This window comes from Ovis aries, chromosome 1 (genome assembly GCF_016772045.2).
Source record: "Ovis aries strain OAR_USU_Benz2616 breed Rambouillet chromosome 1, ARS-UI_Ramb_v3.0, whole genome shotgun sequence".
NCBI lineage: Eukaryota > Metazoa > Chordata > Mammalia > Artiodactyla > Bovidae > Ovis > Ovis aries.
In genome coordinates, this window is record NC_056054.1 from 219,939,900 (window position 1) to 219,959,707 (window position 19,808).

A 19,808-nucleotide genomic window follows, 5' to 3' on the forward strand; every position below is an offset into this window, starting at 1 on the left:
GGCCTTCCTGTCCATCACCAACTCGCATAGTTCACCCAAACTCACGTCCATCAAGTCATTGATGCCATCCAGCCATCTCATCCTTGTCGTCACCTTCTCCTCTGCCCTCAATCTTTCCCAGCATCAGGGTCTTTTCAAATGAGTCAGCTCTTCGCATCAGGTGGCCAAAGTATTGGGGTTTCAGCTTCAACATCAGTCCTTCCAATGAACACTCCTTCAGGATGGACTGGCTGGACCTCTTTGCAGTCCAAGGGACTCTCAAGAGTCTTTTCCAACACCACAGTTCAAAAGCATCAATTCTTCGGGACTCAGCTTTCTTTATAGTCCAAGTCTCACATCCGTACATGACTACTGGAAAAACCATAGCCTTGACTAGACGGACCTTTGTTTAGGTATTTACAAATATGAGAGGGGAAGGTGAGAAGGATATGGTAGTGGAAAAGTATATTTAAAAAGCCAGTCTCAAGATTACGGTGGAAAATAGAAGTCTCAGTGATTCAAAGGCATTTATTTTTTAAGTAGCTTCTTATCCAAGGCAACTAAATCTTGAAACAGCCTAGATTCCAAGTTTTACTTATAAAGGGCAGAAAAAGCAAAATAGTGAAAGACAGGGGTCAAAATTAGCAAGAGGTCAACAGTGAAAGAAGAGTGAGCAAAAAAGGGCCAGCATTCAACTTACCAAGAAATTAAATTAATTTTCCAGAACTGATAAGTCTCATACACTCTTATCATGCTGCTGCAATAAGATACTTCAAATGCCCATTGGGTAAAATGAAAAGTGATGAATCCTAACTATCAATACCATCATGGAAAGAAAAGTCAATTGGCAAGGGAAACTTCTTCTTAGACCTTAATGGTTTCTCAATTACAGGCAAAAGGAACTCATTTGAAGGCAGAACTGAGTTTGGTGGCATTTGGAAGGCTATAAATATGAGACATTAGGGGGAAAAAAAAGAGTTGACCAAAGTAAATTACTTAAAATCTGAAATTACTGTACTATTGTTAAGGAACTCAATCTGAAAAAATTTAATGGGCCTGAAGATGTTAACATCAACAGTTGCTACACAATAGATAATAAATATCAGAGTAACAACTTAAAAGTCCCTCTTCCTTCCCCACTTAAAAGTCCCTCTTCCTTCTCCTATCCTTCTCCCCACCCCATCTCACCTCACAACAAACCCTCCAGTCTCAGATTCCTTTACAGATGAATTCTACCTAATATTTAAGAAGTAGATAATACCAGTTCTACACAAAATCTCAGAAAAACAAAAGAGGAGGAAATACTTCTCAACTCATTTCATAAGGCCTGCATTATCCTAATCTTAAAACTTAATAAACATACAATTAAAAACATTATACACCCATATCCTTCATGAAAATAGATGCAAAAGTCTTCAACAAAATATTAACAAATGGAATTTAGCAATATATGAAGACATGAAAGTGTCAGTCTTTCAGTCATGTCCAACTCTTTGCAACCCCATGGACTGTAGCCCACCGGCTCCTCTATCTGAATGGATTCTTTACTGTCTGAGCCACCTGAGAATCCCATACATATATAGATAGAAAAAAATAGCTTGGCCTCTGGCATCTTTCCCGGGGGTGTCCAATATTAAGAAACCAAAAAGAAAAATCTTATGATCATTGTAATAGAAACAGGAAAAGCATTTATAAACTATAAGCCTATTTCTGATTTAAAATTCTCACCAAACTAAGAACCAAAGGGAACTTTCTTAATCTAACATAATATTCAATGGTGAAAGCTTGAATATTTTTTTCCGTAAGATAGGGAACAAGGCAAGGGTATTCACTCTACCCTTACATTCAACATTATACTCAAAGTCTGAGCCTGTATTATAAAGTAAGAAAAAGAACTAGGTGGCCTATAAAGTGGAAAGGAAGAAGCAAAACTGTCATTATTCATGGGCACCGTGATTGTCTATGTAGCAAACCTTAAGCCATCTAGAAAAAACTGCTAGAATACATGAATTTGACAAGGTTGCAGGACACAAGATCAATAAATAAATCAATTATAATCTATGTACTAACAAAGAAAAATTTGACATTGAAATTTAAAGTTTCAATCACATCAAAAATATAAAATACTTAAATAAATTTAGTAATAATGTGCAAAACTTACACACTGAAAATTACAAAACATTGCTAGTAGAAATTAAAGAATCCCTAAGTAAATGAGGAAATACCTGTTTTGTTAAGTATCAATTTCCCCTAATTGGTCTAAAGCCTACACACAGAAACAAGAGCAGATTTTTCAGCAGTGACTTATAAGGGCTAATGTCCAAACAACACACAGAAATAAAACCATCTCAGAAGAAGACTGGATAGACAGCAGTGCAGAGGCCCCACGGCAACTAAACCTTAGAGCTCAGACCCAACCAGAGCAGAAGGTGCTGGGGCGCTAAAGTGACTGAGACTGAAGTTTTCATCACCAATGAAGTGGAGGTTTAAAATAGATAGTAATTATGTCACAGAAAAATAAAGTTGGAACTCTTGGACCTCTGGGTTTATGGACATAACTGCAAATGATTACTATATAATGCCTAGAAATTATTTATGTGCCTGGTACAGAGCAGATCCTCAATGAATTTTTATTGAAAGGGTGAATAAATCTCACATTGGTCACCTTCAAGTTCTGAAACCCTTGTTTCCCACTAGGTGGCGTCCATTAGCTGGCATTCTTTACTTCCTGGATAGCTACAGGAATGGTTTCTAGTTTGCAGTTGGCAGGTCTTTTACTTCACTAAACTCTTATACATTTTCTTCTCACGCAAAATGACTGGGGTTTCCCCTCTAATTTTTCCCAAACTGCTTCTCTAACTGCTGAGGGAAAAGACTGAAGAATTTACCTTCAGTTCAGTTCAGTCACTCAGTCATGTCCAACTCTTTGTGACCCCATGAATTGCAGCACACCAGGCCTCCCTGTCCATTACCAACTTCCAGAGTTCACTCAGACTCACGTCCATCGAATCGGTGATGCCATCCAGCCATCTCGTCCTCTGTCTTCCCCTTCTCCTCCTGCCCGCAATCCCTCCCATCATCAGAGTCTTTTCCAATGAGTCAACTCTTCACATGAGGTGGACAAAGTACTGGAGTTTCAGCTTTAGCATCATTCCTTCCAAAGAAATCTCAGGGCTGATCTCCTTCAGAATGGACTGCTTGGATCTCCTTGCAGTCCAAGGGACTCTCAAGAGTCTTCTCTAACACCACAGTTCAAAAGCATCAATTCTTCGGTGCTCATCCTTCTTCACAGTCCAACTCTCCCATCCATCCATGACCACTGGAAAAACCATAGCCTTGACTAGACGGACCTTAGTTGGCAAAGTAATGTCTCTGCTTTTGAATACACTATCTAGGTTGGTCATAACCTTTCTTCCAAGGAGTAAGTGTCTTTTAATTTCATGGCTGCAGTCACCATCTGCAGTGAATTTGGAGCCCCAAAAAATAAAGTCTGACACTGTTTCCACTGTTTCCCCATCTATTTCCCATGAAGTGATGGGACCAGATGTCATGATCTTTGTTTTCTGAATGTTGAGCTTTAAGCCAACTTTTTCACTCTCCACTTTCACTTTTATCAAGAGCTCATTTAAATACCAGGGCAGCTGCAGTAAACACATCCATTTCACTTTCTTAAAATGTTCTTGGACGTAGACTTTGTAGTATTTTTCTCTCTCCTGCATATATTTCTCAGAGCTGTGTCACTTTTATTCTTCTCATCCCCATTTCTTCATCAGAAGTAACATTATATTTTAACTTAGTTTTTCTTAAGTTCTCTATTTAGAATTGTTTGAATTTTGGACAGGAACATAAGAAAACAGCTATACGAAATTCCAAAGAAACTAGACAGTCAATTAGAAAACAAAATGCAATTTAAAAATTTAGAACATTATCATATTTTTACCCTCTTGGGGGAGGGGGGAAACTGACAGAAAAATCTCAGTTACTTGAAGGGGAGTAAATGAAGGACTAGACAGATCAGCAAGAAATCTTGGAAAGAGTAGTGTGAAAAATACAGAGCTTAAACATGTTTAATTGGTAAAGCGTCTGCCTACAATGCAAGAGGCCCAGGTTCAATCCCTGGGTCGGGAAAATCTCCTGGAGAAGGAAATGCCAACCCACTCCAGTATTCTTGCCTGGAAAATTCCATGGACAGAGAAGCCTGGTAGTCTACAGTCCATGGGGTCTCAAAGAGTCGGACACAACTGAGCGACTTCACTTGCACCCTGGTAGAACATACAGATTATATCGCCGAATCATTCACGAGCTTTGTGGAATCTGGTAGTCTCTGAAGGTACTCGCTCTCCTTCTAATTAACATACTTTGCTGAGGCATCATCAGGCAATTTTTGTCACCCACAGATACCAGTGCCTGAAGATCATTCCCTGCTGATTCCCCAGCCATCTCTCCAGCCCAGAACGTACTCCCCAGACACAGACAATCTAGCGCACCTCCACCTGGAGGTCTCCCGTGGAACTAAAATTCAATAGGTTCAAAGCTTGACTCTTTCACCACCAGCAGCGCCCCCTGTAGTCCTGTCTAGACAATGACATCACCATTCAGCAAGACAGAAACAGGAATTGTCCTCAAATCTTCCTTTTCCCCACCTGATGCCTAATCAGTCACTCAGTCCTGTCATTTGTATCTACCCTACCTTTCTTGTTCGCATCCTTCCACTCTGTTCCTAATACCTTTCTCTTGTTTTAACATTTATCAACTCTCACTAGGAGTAATGTTGCAAGCTCTGAAATTTCCCTGTCTCACCATCCTCCACCTCCTCATCCACTGTCCCTAGACTGATTTTTCTAAAACGCAAGGGTAACCACATGACTAACTCCTTTGTTTAAAACTCTGTTCCATCTGTAGAACAGAAGCCCAAAGCCCTGAATCAGCGCTTTCCTCCTATGCATCATCTACCACTGCTCCTGACAAGAACGCCGCTTTTCTTTTTATTTATTTGGCCGCACAGGGTCTTAGTTGCAGCTTTTGAGATGTTTAGTTGTGGCATGTGGGATCTAGTTCCTTGACCAGGGATCGAACCTGGGCCTTCTGCTTTGCGAGTGTGGAGTCTTAGCCACTGGACCACCAGGGAAGTCCCATGAAGGCTGCATTTCAGCTTTCAAAATCACTTACATTCACAAAGGGGCTCTACTCTTTCATGTTCTCTGCTTTTATTAATGTTCATGCTATATCCTTTGTCTGGAATTCCTCTCTCCTCCTTTTCCCATATTCATCCAGAATATTCTTGATCATTCTTTAAGACCCAGGTCATCCTCTAAATTGAGCATTCCTTCCTCTGTTTTCTCCTGATATCCAGTACATAAATCTACTACAGTGTCATTACATTATAATGCCTATACTGTGAATTCCCTGCTAGCAGGGACTGATCCTCATTTTTGTGATCTTTAGTGACAAGCTCTGTGCCTGGCCTTATTTAGTCCTCAGAATATCTCAAATAATGAAAGAATGAAAAGGCAGGATATTAATTATCAAAATTTACTGACCACTTGAGACAAGCACTGTGCTCAAACTTTATAAACATTGTCTCATTTAATTCAACAGCCCAGTGAGGTAAGTTCTATATTTATTTTATTTTGCAGATAATAAGCTTCAGGAAGTTAAGAAATATATGCAAAATCAATATATGCAAATGAAAAGCTTAGATTCTCTGCTTCTTTTCCTGACCAGAGCTCAATCTCTTATATATTCCACTTAACTTCAAATGTATGCTACTTCCATAGGAACTAAATACAAGGAAATACTATTCTATCAAAAAAAATTTTTTTAAGGTCATGGATTATGCAAGCTGGCTACTTAAGAGTTTTATACTGATTCCAAGAAAAAAAGCAAGAATGATTCTCAAGCATGGTTTGTGAACACTTACTGAAGGGAGTCTTACTAATGCCCTTGGGTATTACCAGGAAGAAGTATGATTTCGTGAAGAACAAGGAATCCCAAAGCATCTTCCTTCCCTTCTAGAAGACAGGATTACTTGACAAGAAAACCAAGGAACTGTGACTCCCCAGTATCCTCCCCAGCCCCGGCCATTGTATAGCAGCCTTGCCATTTTGGGTGTTGACCCAAGCTTCAGGAGTGAGTACTATCAAGTCTAAACCAGTGTTTCTCTAAGCATTGCTGTGTAGGGCACTGTCTGCAGTGCTTGATAAAAATTCAATTTCCTATTTCCACGCTGAGAGATTCTGAATCAGTGAGTTTGGTGCCAAGGAATCTGCATCCAGTGGAATCCGATAGACCAGAGTCACACTTCAGAAACATGTCTGCAAACCAACCATGTGTTCCCATCCCTTTGCCAGTTCTGGTGATGGTTTGGTCCCTAAGTTGTATCTGACTTCTGGCGACCCCATGGACTGTAGCTCACCAGGCTCCTCTATCCATGGGATTCTCCAGGCAGGAATACTGGAGTGGGTTGCTATTTCCTTCTCTAGGGGGATCTTCCCTACTCAGGGATTGAACTCGGGTCTCCCGCACTGTAGGTGGATTCTTTACCAAGGAGCCACAAGGGAAGCCCTTTGCCAAGGGCTTTGACTGGGTTAAGCCAGTCAAAGTCAGGTTTCATCCTGGCAGAGGTCACTGGTCTAGGTGTAGGTGCCAGGGTGACCAACGGTCCCTGCTTGCCCAGGACTTTCCTGGTTTTAGCACTGAAAGTCCCACATCCTCACTGTAAAAGTGATATAGGAGGTTGTCCTAGTCAAACTGAAAGAATAGTCTTCTATTCACACTTTCTCCCCTTCCCACCCTCTTTCTTGGACACAGACAAGGAAGCACGCTATCCCCATGGCTGTTGGCAGCCAGCTTATATCCACAAAGGAAACTGGCCTGGGGACAAGACACGGAGAAGGTAAACTCTAAACAGCAGAACAGTCTGAGCCTTGGTTGTGCTGTGCCTGGAGCCCTCCCTACCTCTGTGCACAAATAAATGTCCTTATTGTTTATTCCAGGCTGATTCAGAGTTCCACCCTTGCAGGCACAAACATCCTAACCAGAACACTTTGGCAAATTATGATGTTAGAAAGAAATATGACCAAGTTCCTTTTAGACAAAACAAAGATGTGAACTAAAAAATAAGACATAGGGTAAATCTGTCACTTTTGAATGTGCGTAAGGAATTCCTCTGGATTCTGTCTCATTGAAAGTTATGGGGGAAATGTGTGAAAACCTGAGTCAAGATACCCAATATTCTCTAAGAGTTGGCGCAATGGCCTAAACCTAACAAGATGAAATTTAATAACCATAAATGTAAAGCCCTACATTTAGGCCCCAAACAGTAATTAATTTTACAAGTACAACATGGCGGAAACAGGATTTAAGAGCAGCACGTGTGAAAGATTTAGGGATTTTTGGTCGACAGTGAATTCAACATAAGCCCAAGTTGTGATGTGGTTGCCAAAAATGCTTATGTGATTGTAGGCTGCCTTACAAATGTGTAACAAAGATTTCCCCCAGGCCACACCAGCCTCAATAACCTTTAACAGAACAGGGGTTTTCTGCTTCTCCAACCACCTGAGTTCTCCTGTTCAGACTGGGAATTCTAAATGCCCTTCCTCTATCAAATCTTTCTGGGAATCTTTAAACTAGTACCTTTCTTTTCTTTTTGGACATTATTTTATCCCTGTATTAAGCTGGCTGTCTGCTTTTTACATTCTTCTATTTAAGCTACTAAGTGAAAAGTGAAAGTGTTAGTCGCTCAGTCATGTCCAACTCTTTGGGATCCCATGGACTGTAGTCTGCCAGGCTTCTCTTTCCATGGAATTCTCCAGGCAAGAATACAGGAGTGGGTAGCCATTCGCTTCTCCAGGAGATCTTCCCTACCCAGTGACTGAACCTGGGTCTCTTGTATTGCAGGCAGATTCTTTACCATCTGAGCCACCAGGGAAGCTCCATTAAGCTACTGAACACTGAAGGAAATCAGATAAATAACAGCACTAACTACTCTTCTCGCTATCCCCAGCCAGGTCCTCCACACTTTTCAACAGTCCTTCATTAGCCTTAGACGTAGCTGTGCCTTCTTCCTCATTAACTTTCTTCCTTTCCTCAAGGCCCACACCTCACTTCCTGGGGATGGCCTAGCCTCTTTCTTCATGAAAACAATAACCTGCATTAAAATAGCCCTTGCTTAATGAACTTATTTGCAAAAAGAAACAGAGTTATGGATATAGAAAATAAATATGTTTATTTGGAGATAAAAGGGGGGATAAATTAGAAGATTGGGACTGACATAAACACATTACTATATATAAAATGGGCTTCCCTGGTGGTTCAGCAGTATAGAATCAGCAGTGCAGAAGATGGCTGCTAGGTCTCTGGGTTGGGAAGATCCCCTGGAGGAGGGCATGGCAACCCACTCCAGTATTCTTGCCTGAAGAATCCCATGGACAGAGGAGCCTGGTGGGCTAGAGTCCATTGGGTCACACAGAATTGGATATGACTGTAGCAACTGAGGATGCATGCAGATACATAAAATAGATAACTAATAAGGACCCGCTCTACTCAATACTCTGTAATGGCCTATAAATGAAAATAATATAAAAAAGAGTGGATATATGTATGTGTATAACTGATTTCACTTTGCTGTATAACCTAAAACTACACAACACTGTCAATCAACCATGTATGTGTATGTGTTGGTTGTTCAGTCTTGTCCAACTCTCTGCGGCTCCATGGACTGTAGCCTGCCCGGCTCCTCTGTCCATGGGATATTCCCCAATAAAAATTTTTAAAAAGTTAACCCTGGCTTTCATCTGCCCTCTCAGGACCTCAGCCACCGAAGGTTAATAAAGCTTCTTCTTCAACAGTGAACCAAATAAAACTCTCTTCTGAAAACTGACTCACATAACTGACTGCTCCAGAATCTGCTTCCTGAATTTAGCCATCGTGCCTTAGTTCAGTCATGAACCCAGGCCCCAGATGAGTCTGGGTAACTGGATAACCCGGGGCCAGTGGACAGGAAGTCAAATGCCTGACTTTGCCCCTCGGTGTCTCTCTTGCCTGACCTCCTACCTAGCAGAAAGGGCTCTCCTTGTCTTCACTACTGCTCTGTGTCCAACACGTCTCACCTCTCCAGAGCTTGTTTCTCTCCAGAATCTTCATCTTCTCTCTTTGGGCGTTTTTTTTCTTTTTTTTTTCTAGATAGACAGGCGCAAGTCTTTCCAACCCCTCCAAAAATAATAAGATAAGATATTTTAAAAAATGTATTTTAACCCAGTAGAACAAACTAATAAAAAGGCACCCCAGAGTAGAATTCAATATGAATCCTCCTCCATAAGTGAGCTCACAGCTTTCTTCTTTGAGTATTGTTAGTGGGATTGGCTAGGCGGGTCGTTAAGGGGAGAACAGGGGGTTCGATGTGAGGAGTACAGTGACATGAACAGAAAGAGGGGCCCAGGTTGTATTATCCTGCTTCTCCTCCTTCTCCGGTTTTGGAGCTGGGTCGCAGAAAAAGAGGCCATGAGGTCAGCCCCCAGAGCCTGTGCTCCCAGACTTCAGCCCATGTGAGTGCACATTCAGCCCCTTCTGTCTGTTCCTGGGGCTCAGCACTGACACAGCGTGGTTTTCTTCAGTTCCTAGGACTCCACTGAAGGTCACCTACATCCCATCATGGACCCTGGTTCAGTCTTACTGCCCTCAGCTTAGGTTTTCCAGCGTCGCCATGCTGGTGCCCTCGTTAGCTTTCGCCCAGCTTTCCAAGGCCCCACCCCTTCACTCCTCCACAAACTTTGTGTTCCACTCCTTACCCTAATCTATGGAAATCTTTCACACTGAAGTCCCCAATGAAAACATTGTTGCTTGATTTAATTAACATTCTCTGGGTCCTTTATTCTTGAATTATCTACAATATTCAATGCTAGCATCATCTTTTCTTGAAAGTTTTCTTCCTTGGCTCCTGTTGAGATCACTTACTAAAGCCCTCTTTCTACTTTCCAGCTCATTTAATCTCAATCTCCCCAGCTTCCATCTCTTATTCCCTTAAGTATTGGTGTTTCCAAGGTTCTGGGCTTTTCCCTCTTCCTTATTCTCTCCCCTACACTGCCCAATTCTTGAATGATTGTATCCAGCCCATGGTCTCAACCACCACCTAGACTACCAACTTCCAAAGCTACATTTTTTATCTACCTCTTTTCTGAGTTCCCAAGCCATTTACCCCCTAAATATATGTCAGCTATCCAGTAAGATGCTTCAAATTCAACATGCTCAAAATTGAACCCCAAATCATGCCCCCTCAACCCCAGCACTAGGTCTTTTCCTCCTGTGTTAATGACACTGTGTTTAAGACCTGGGTGACTTCAGAACTCTCTCTCTGCCACTCACCCACATTTCTTCTGTGAGTTAAAACCTCATATCTTCTCTAAAGGTTCAACTTGGTAATGACTTTATCACTGTCTAGATGACAGCAACACCCTCCTTTAAGATCTCCTTACCTCCACCTAATGCCCTTCCCTCTCCCCACTACTATTAGTACACTATTAGCTATTCTCCTCACTATTACCAGATAACTTTTTTTTCCTAATGCTATGATTATCTCATATCTTTGCTTGAAGTCCTTTAGTAGCGGCTTCTCACAGACTTCAGGACAAATGCCAAATCCTTTATTATCAACTATAATACTATTTTGGGGGGCTCCAAAATCACTGAAGGTGGTGTTTGCAGCCATGAAATTAAAAGACGCTTACTCCTTGGAAGGAAAGTTATGACCAACCTAGATAGCATATTCAAAAGCAGAGACATTACTTTGCCAATAAAGGTCTGTCTAGTCAAGGCTATGGTTTTTCCAGTAGTCATGTATGGATGTGAGAGTTGGACTGTGAAGAAAGCTGAGCGCTGAAGAATTGATGCCTTTGAACTGTGGTGTTGGAGAAGACTCTTGAGAGTCCCTTGGACTGCAAGGAGATCCAAACATTCCATCCTAAAGGAGATCAGTTCTGGGTGTACATTGGAAGGACTGATGTTGAAGCTGAAACTCCAATATTTTGGCTACCTCATGCAAAGAGTTGACTCATTGGAAAAGACTCTGATGCTGGGAGGGATTGGGGGCAGGAGGAGAAGGGAATGGCAGAGGATGAGATGGCTGGATGGCATCACCAACTTGATGGACATGAGTTTGGGTAAACTCTGGGAGTTGGTGATGGACAGGGAGGCCTGGCTTGCTGCGATTCATGGGGTCACAGAGAATCGGCCACGACTGAGCGACTGAACTGAACTGATAATACTATTATCTGCTCTTGCTTCCCTTTGAAACCTATTTTTGAGCACTTTTCAACTCAGTCCTTATGCTATAGCAACAACAAGAAGTTACAGTTCTAAGTACCATGAAAATAATCTAGTACTATGAATGAATAACTATGTCATTCAATTGGAGAAAATGCCTTCCTTCCTTTAAAAGAAGTCAGCAACCTCAAACATCCTGGTTAACTGCATACCTATATGTTTCTTCCAACACTAGGTTGTGTGATTTTAAAGGCAGTAGTGGGTTTTTTTTTTAGTATTTCTATCTCTCATACAATCTGGCCTATTGTACTGTCCAATAAATGGATGGAAGCAAAAACAAAAGAGAGAGAAAGAGAAAGGGAAAAATTGAAAAGGCAGAAGTACAGGAGAAAAAGGAAGTAGAAAAGAGAAGAAAGAAAGGAAGGGAAAAGAAGAAGGGAAGGAAGGAGGAAGAAAAGACAGGCTGTTCTTGGAAGCACTATTTTACAATTGCTTTCAAATCATATTCTGCTGTTGGCCTGTCACTGTCTGTCTTAGAAACACACCAAGCTCCTAAAGCTTACCATATAATTTTTTTAAGTTAAGGAAACTTATAAGAGAATTTTTATTTGAAACACAGAAAGAATATTTGCCCTGAAGCATCTAAGAGTCTTTTTGGAAAGCAAGCATCTAGGCATTTTGCAGACAGCTGGGGATTTTTTGAAGAAAAGGAATTGAGCAGAATTATTAGTCTTGTGTCTCATTAATATTTAAACCAGGTATATCTTTAGCAATCAGGACTGAGAATAGTACAATTCCTCTGTCTTCTAATTGACTATTCCAAACATGCTAAACTCCCAATCTAGGCAGAATCAGGAGCCTGGAGTAAGAACTGCTGCAAGATTGAACAAGGTTAGATTCCATTCTTCTAGGTTCCTTATCTATAACTCACACCATGTAAGAGCCCTTTTCCTTTGTCTCAAGAGCTTCATTTTTCCCTCAGCCGATATTTGGGACATAGGACATCTTGGATAATGGGAAAGGGATCTGAGTGCCAAGGTTTCCCAGAAAATTCCCTGTTGCCAAAAGGCCTGTCATTAGATGCCAGCAGCTCATATAAAGATAAGAGGATTTCCCAGGAGAAACTCCATGGACTGAGCTGAAAATCCTTGGGATTGAGATAACGTGTACTCTCCCCCAGGAGTAGTCATGTAATTTGGGATGTTGGAAGTGAAAATATTACATTTCTGGCCTATAAGACCTTGGCCAGAAATGTGTATTTTCAAGAGGTTTGGTTTGTTACATTGCTTTATCTCTTGTTTATGAGGAAGAAACAGAGAGGAAAGTCCACAAATGGCTCAGTGAACTACAATCAATGTAGGAAAATATGGCTGTAAATGGCATAAAAAAAGTGACTCAGGTCAAGGAGGGGAATGGGCGGTAGGAGCCAGGGTGTCTTAGCTGGAGTGGGAAGGACGTTGGACTTGACTCTGTAGGCAGCGAGAAACTATTCATTGCAAGATTTTAAGCTCAAAAGTGAAACAGGTCTAATTTGGGAAAGGAATTCTGGCAGCAAGTAGAAGAAAGAGAATGAATACCAGGAGATCCATTAGAAGGTTTTGGCAACAATCCAGAGTAGGTATTGAGCTGTGTGCTTGTGCTGAGTCAGTCAGGCATGCCTTACTTTTTGATACCCCATGGAGTGTAGCCTGCCAGGCTCCTCTGTCCATGCAATTTTCCAGGCAAGACTACTGGAATGGGTTGTCATTTTCCCACTTCAGGGGATCTTCCTGACCCAGGGATCGAACACTGTCTCCTGTGTCTCCTGCATTACAGGCGGATATTTTACCTGCTGAGCCATCACGGAAGCCCACCAGAGTAGGTATAATAGAGTCCAAGTTAAAACAGCAAAAAAATGAAGAGAGAATGGCAGAAACTAAGCAAGAGAAATACTGTTGGTAGCAGGAGAACTTTCCCTCAGTTCACTTGACTCCAACCAAGTTGTCTAATTTCAGGAACTGCTCCCCACCCTTACAAGAGTGCAGGGTAGCAATTTTTCTTTTTTTTAACACACTCTACATATCTCTGCATTTAAAGCAGAACTTCTCACCAGTACTGTCCATTAGCAGCACCTTTGAAGCCTTTAACATTAATGATTCCTGGGCACTGTGCCACTTTCTCTCCCTATTGCCAATTCCATTGGGCACTCTTAGTCAGCAAAATCACTGCTTTAAAATGAAATCACATCAACAAATAGGTGCTCCAGACATTAAAAAGATAAATACTCCTTAACTCTTCAGTGGCTTCATCACACCATGCCTCTTTAAATTGTCCCAATACAAAAATAAGCAACATATTTTGCCTGTTAAATGTACTTCCTATTCTATGGTTATTTATAATGTTCTGTTGACGGCTTATGACACATTTGTTTTTGGATACAATTGAAAGAAAAGTCAGTGAAGATAATGAAAAACATAAACTTTCCAGATTACTAAAATGATTTCATATTAAATAACAGAATTATTCAGTCATTCTTTCAGCTGATGCCCATCAGAATTACATCTGGTGAGTGTTAAACATTTGCCTTCTGGGATCTGTCTCCATAGTTTCTTATCCAATAGGATTAGGGAAGGAGCCAGAAACTGAATCGTGCTTAGCTTCCCCAAGTACTTCTGATATTGGTGGCCCATTTGGGTCACGCTTTGGGAAAATGAACTCTCTGTTTTGTACTTGGTTCATAGTATATCATTAAAATGTATCCAACTTTTGTCTCATCTATAAAGATTTTCGATTCCTTCCTCCCTCACTGAAGTCTGAGCTTTCCCAATGGCTCATCGGGTAGAGAATCTGCCTACAATTCAGGAGACACAGGAAATGCAGGTTCAGTCCTGCATCTGATTGGAAAGATCCCCTGGAGAAAAGAATGTCTATCCACTCCAGTATTGCCCAGAGAATCCCATGGACAGAGGAGTGTGGTGGGGTACAGTCCACGGGGTCTCAAAGAGTCAGACACAACTGAGTGACTAACACACAACAAATTTACTGAATCCAGATGTCATTAGTCTGGAAATTAGACTCATCAAAACTATCCAGAGACTGATGGCAGTCAGCATTATGGGGGCATGAAAAGCTCTTTTTGTTTCTCCTTTTCAATCTGCAACCCTAAAAGATCTGGAATTCAACAGAGGTTCCTTGCCCCATCCACCAGGACACCAGAGACAGCCACACATCTGTGTACCTGAAGGTGGGTGGACTGGAATGCATGGAGGAGGCAGAACCGGGAAGCAGTGGAGGCAAACCCAGTCCACAATCCTGGACTCTCCTGGCAGTGGCTGAGCCTGTAGCCCCAGAGAGCCCCATAGGGGAAGCAGTGCACGCAACCCCAGCCTCTCGGTCACATCAGAATCTGTGAGCACAGGGAGCTGGGCAGTGGCAGCGGCAGGACCTATGACCCCGGTTCCCCCAGCTGTGGCAGCACTCTTGACTCCAGTCCCCCCACCCCTGCCACCGCTGGCAGTACCCTCACACCCCACAGCCCCAGGTGTGGTAGAGGTGCTAGTAACCCTGGCTCTTCCCCCACTCCGCCCTTCTCCTTGCCATGGCATCAGTGCCTGAAATCTAGATGACCCTGGGTGCCGTGGGAGCGTCTGCCCTCCTGGTATTCTGAATAGCAACTCCACATTGGCAGCATCAAGGCACCAGTGACCCGTCGCCCTCAGAGGCACAGGCAGTGCCAAGGAGGGCCCCAGCGACACCTTTGAAAGAGGCAGTGGAGGGTGGAAAAGTGTCCATTCTCTAATGTAGCCCGAGGCTGCCCTGATAAGAGAGAAACCAAAACCTCATGTTATAATGCCATCTGCTGAAAAATCAAAGAAAGGCTTTAATCGCTAACCAGTTGAGTTGTTAAAATCAAAATTTAAAAAGCTTTATCTAACTAAGACAGGTGCTTGCTGCTTCAAATATAGCACTGGAAAAACTAATCAAGCACTATGAAAAACCATGGTAACTCGATATCACAAAAGGAAACTGACAGTTCTTCAGAAATCAAACTTAAAATCATGGAATACTACAGTCTGACTGAAAGAAAATTCAAAATAACAATAACGAAGAAACTCAGTGAGTTAAAAGAAAACTAAGAAAGGCAGTTCAGCTCAGTGAGCTCAGGAGTAAAGTTAATGAACAGAGTGAACTCTAAAAATGAAACAAAGAGTTTCTAGAGCTGAAGAACCCAATAAATGAGAGGAATAATGCATTAGAAAGCATTGGGAACAGAATAAACCATATAGAAGACAATTGGTGAGCTTAAAGATATAAATATAGAAATCATTCAGGTAGAAGAGGAGAGAAAACTGATTTTCAAAACTGAAGAAATTCTATGAGAACTTTCCCACTCCATTATGAAAGGCAAGATAAGGATAATTGGGAATCCCAGAAGGAGAAATGAGGGAGAAGGGAGCAGAGTTTATTTTAAAAATAACATTTAAAGACTCCCCAAACCCAGGAGAGAAATTAGATATCAAAGTCCATGAAGCTAGAGACTATCTAATTCCCTGAATGCAAAACAAAACCTCCTCCAAGACATATTATATTCATGCTATTAAAAGTCGTCAATAAAGACCTTTCGGCTATGGGGCAGGAGGTGCGGAAAAGAGCAGGAACCTATGAAGGAACCCCATTTAGCCATTAGCAGATTTCTCAGCAGAGACTCTACATGCCAGGAGAGAGTGGGATGACATATCTAAATATTGAAAGATAAAAACTGTCAGCTAAGAATATCCAGCAGTTAATCTTCAGATACGAAGGAGAAATAAAGGCTCTCTCAGACAAACAAAGGCTAGGTAATTTCATCACTAGACCTGCTTTACAAGAAATGTTGAAAGGAGCTCTTGTACCTGAAATGAAAAGGTAAAAGTACACAAAACTATGAGTAAGGTGTTAAGTAGACAGAATAAGGAAATTGCAACTCTATATCAGAGGAAATTGTTACACACATAATTACAGTATAAAAGATAAAGGAAGAGGGGCAGTAAAAATAAATACTTTGGTAACGAACTCACAATAGTGAAAAAAAAAAAGGACAATTTGAGACAACAGGAACTTAAGTGGGGAAGAGTTAGAAAAACAGAACTCAGTTACCAAATGGAGATATGATGCTATCTTCAGGAAAAGGACTATTTTATCTGTGAGATGTTTTGTACAAAACTCATGGTAACCATAAAACATGAATCTAGAGCAGAGATACAAACGTGAAAAGAGGAAACTGAGAAAAATATCAGAGAAAACCACCAAACTAGAAAAAGCATACAGGAACACAAGGAACAAGAAACAACGGAATTATAGAGCAACCAGAAAACAAAGGACAAAACGACAGAACTAAGTTCTCATTTACCGACAGTCACTGTAAATATAAATTGACTGAATTAACCAATCAAAAGGCACAGAGTGGCTGGATGGATTAAAAGCAAGACTCATCATTATGCTGCCTCTAGGAGACTCATCTCATGTCTACAGATAAACATGAGAGCATCAAAATATATAAAGCAATTTTTAGAGTTGACTGGCTCATTGGAAAAACTCTGATGCTGGGAGGGATTGGGGGCAGGAGGAGAAGGGGATGACCGAGGATGAGATGGCTGGATGGCATCACGGACTCGATGGACGTGAGCCTGAGTCAACTCCGGGAGATGGTGATGAACAGGGAGGCCTGGCGTGCTTCAATTCATGGGGTCGCAAAGAGTCGGACACAACTGAGCGACTGAACTGAACTGAACTGAACTGAACTGAAAGGGAGAAATTGAGAGCAACACAATCATCAAGAAGAATTTAACACCCCAGTTCTACCAATGGATAGATCATCCAGACAGAAAGTCAACAAGGAAACAGTGGCTTTAAATGAGATATATTCTCAGTATACCAGATGAACTTAATAGATTTACACAGAATATTTCATGGAGCAAAAGGACAGTCTCTTCAATAAATGGTGTTGGAAAAACTGGTCATCCACATGCAAAAGAACAAAACGAGACCCCAGTCAGGTAATACACAAAAATTAACTCAACATGGATTAAAAACTTCAAAGTAAAACATGAAACCACAAAACTCCTAGAGGAAACCATAGAATATGCTCATGTTGGTCTTAGCAATATCTTCCTGGATATTTCTCCTTAGGCAAGGGAAATAAAATAAAAAATTAACAAAAGGAACTACTTTAAAATAAAAAGCTTCTGCACAGCAAAGAAAGACATCAACAAAACAAACAAAAAAAAACAACCTAGCAAATGGAAGATTTTTCCAAATCTTATATCTGATAAGGTGTTGATATCCAAAATATACAAAGAACTCAACTCAGTAGCAAACAACAAAAAATATACAGAGGATCTGATTAGCCATTTTTCCAAACAAGACAACAGGCACATGCAAAGATGTTCATCATCACTAATTATTAGGGAAACAAAAATCAAAACCACAATGAGATATTTCTTCACACCCATTGGAATGGCGATAATGAAAAAATCAAGAAATAACAAGTGTCAGCAAAGATGTGGAGAGAAGCATGCCTGCATACACTGCTGGTGGGAATGTAAATTGGTGAAGCCACTATGGAAAACACTATGGAGATTTCTCAAAAAATTAAGAATACAATTACCATATGACCCAGGTAGTCCACTTTTGGGGATGCATTCAAATAATAAGAGAACACTAACTTGAAAAGATATATACATTCCTATGTTCATCACAGCATTGTTTACAATAACCAAAATATGGAAACAACCTAAGTGTCAATCCACAGTTGAATGGATAGGGAAGATGTTATAGATGATAGATGCGCACACACGCACACAAATGGAATGCTCAGTTCAGTTGCCCAGTCATGTCCGACTCTTTGCGACCCCATAAACTGCAGCACGCCAGCCTTCCCTGTCCATCACCAACTCCTGGAGCTTGCTCAAACTCTTGTCCATCAAGTTGCGGACGCCATCCAACCATCTCATCCTCTGTCGTCCCCTTCTCCTCCTGCCCTCAATCTTTCCCAGCATCAGGGTCTTTTCCAATGAGTCATTTCTTCACATCAGGTGGCCAAAGCTGAAGCGTCAGCATCATTCCTTCCAATGAATATTCAGGACTGATTTCCTTTAGGACTGACTTGTTTGATCTTGCTACTTAGCCGTAATAAAGATAAAACCCTGCCTTTTCTAGCAATGTGGATGAACCTTGAGGGTATTGTGATAAAGTCAGATGGAGAAAGACAAACAGTATAATTCATTCATATGTGGAATATAAAAATAAATAAATGAACAAATAAAACAAAAATAAGTACATAGACACAGAGAAAATATAGTGGTTACCAGAGAGGAAGGGGTAGGATGCTGCTGCTGCTGCTGTTAAAAATCCACCTGCCAATGCAGGGGACATGGATTTGATCCCTGGTTCGGGAAGATCCCACATGCCATGGGGTGACTAAACCAGGTACCCAAACAGTGTACAACAAACCCTGTGTTGTGCAACAAGAGAAGCCACTGCAATGAGAACCCATGTACCACAGCTAGAGAGCAGTCCCCACTCACCACATCTAGAGAAAGCCCACGCACTGCAACAAGACCCAGTGCAGCCAAAAATTAATTAAATTTACAAAATTAAATATATTGAATGTCAGAGCTTTAAAAAAAATGTCTGTCTTGATCCCGATCTCAACCTCTTTGTTCCTCAGTGCTTCATTATACATACTTTATATATCATAGCACCTACAAATCTCATGCTCTGTGTCCCTTCCACTGGTCTCCCAGGGTATGTAATTTATGTGTCTTTGTATCTCCATCCCACTTGACATATAGTCTGGCAGTGACAGACCCTCAATAAATTTTTATTGAATTCTTAAATTTATTTTTGAACACATATTTAACCACCATGTAAAATTTTCAATGTCTATGAAAGGAAGAGGTTGAACTGCATTGTCTCTAAATCTTAATCCCTTTGAGATATCTAAAATCCTGATTTTTTCCTTCTTGCATCACACAAAAATATTTACATGAACCCAGAAATAATGCATTAGTCTTGTGTATCTAAAACTTTAATATGTATGCTACTTACCTGGGGGTCTTCTTAAAATGCAAATTAAAATTTGGTAGGTCGGGGTGAGGTTGAGATCCTGTATTTTTCATAAGCTCCCAGGTCATGTTGGCAGATCTGGTGAGTAGCACAATTTTAGGACATAGACACTGATTGTAGCCCTCAGTGGTGTGTCCACATCATACATTAGAAGGCAGATTAGGTTCTCCTCAGCACTAGACTGTCTGGGTTCAGATCCTGGAGAGGAGTTATCTTAACCCATTTACACTTCAACTTCCTCATCTGTAACAGAGAGAAAATGATAGAGTTCTCGTGAAATTAATGAGATAATTCATGCAATTCTTATCATGGTGTTTCCCACATATTAAACACAACGTATGTGAACTCTACAGTTTCACTCCTTGTCAGTTTGCTTGTTTCAGCAGTGATCAGTTTACAGGCTCAGGAGCCTTGATTTTATCTTGAAAATGGTAGAGGAAAAATATTCTCCTTTACTTCCATTGAGAAAGTAAATATATCAACAT

General features: G+C 41.1%; 1 long non-coding RNA gene across 1 annotated transcript in view; it reads right to left on the bottom strand.

The window, feature by feature from the left end:
• Nucleotides 1-19,808, bottom strand: part of LOC132658461 (uncharacterized) — a 50,006-nt gene that overhangs the window by 15,534 nt on the left and 14,664 nt on the right. The window contains exon 2 of the long non-coding RNA XR_009598135.1: nt 19,306-19,566. This is a non-coding gene — a long non-coding RNA (uncharacterized LOC132658461). The remainder of the gene's footprint in view (nt 1-19,305; nt 19,567-19,808) is intronic.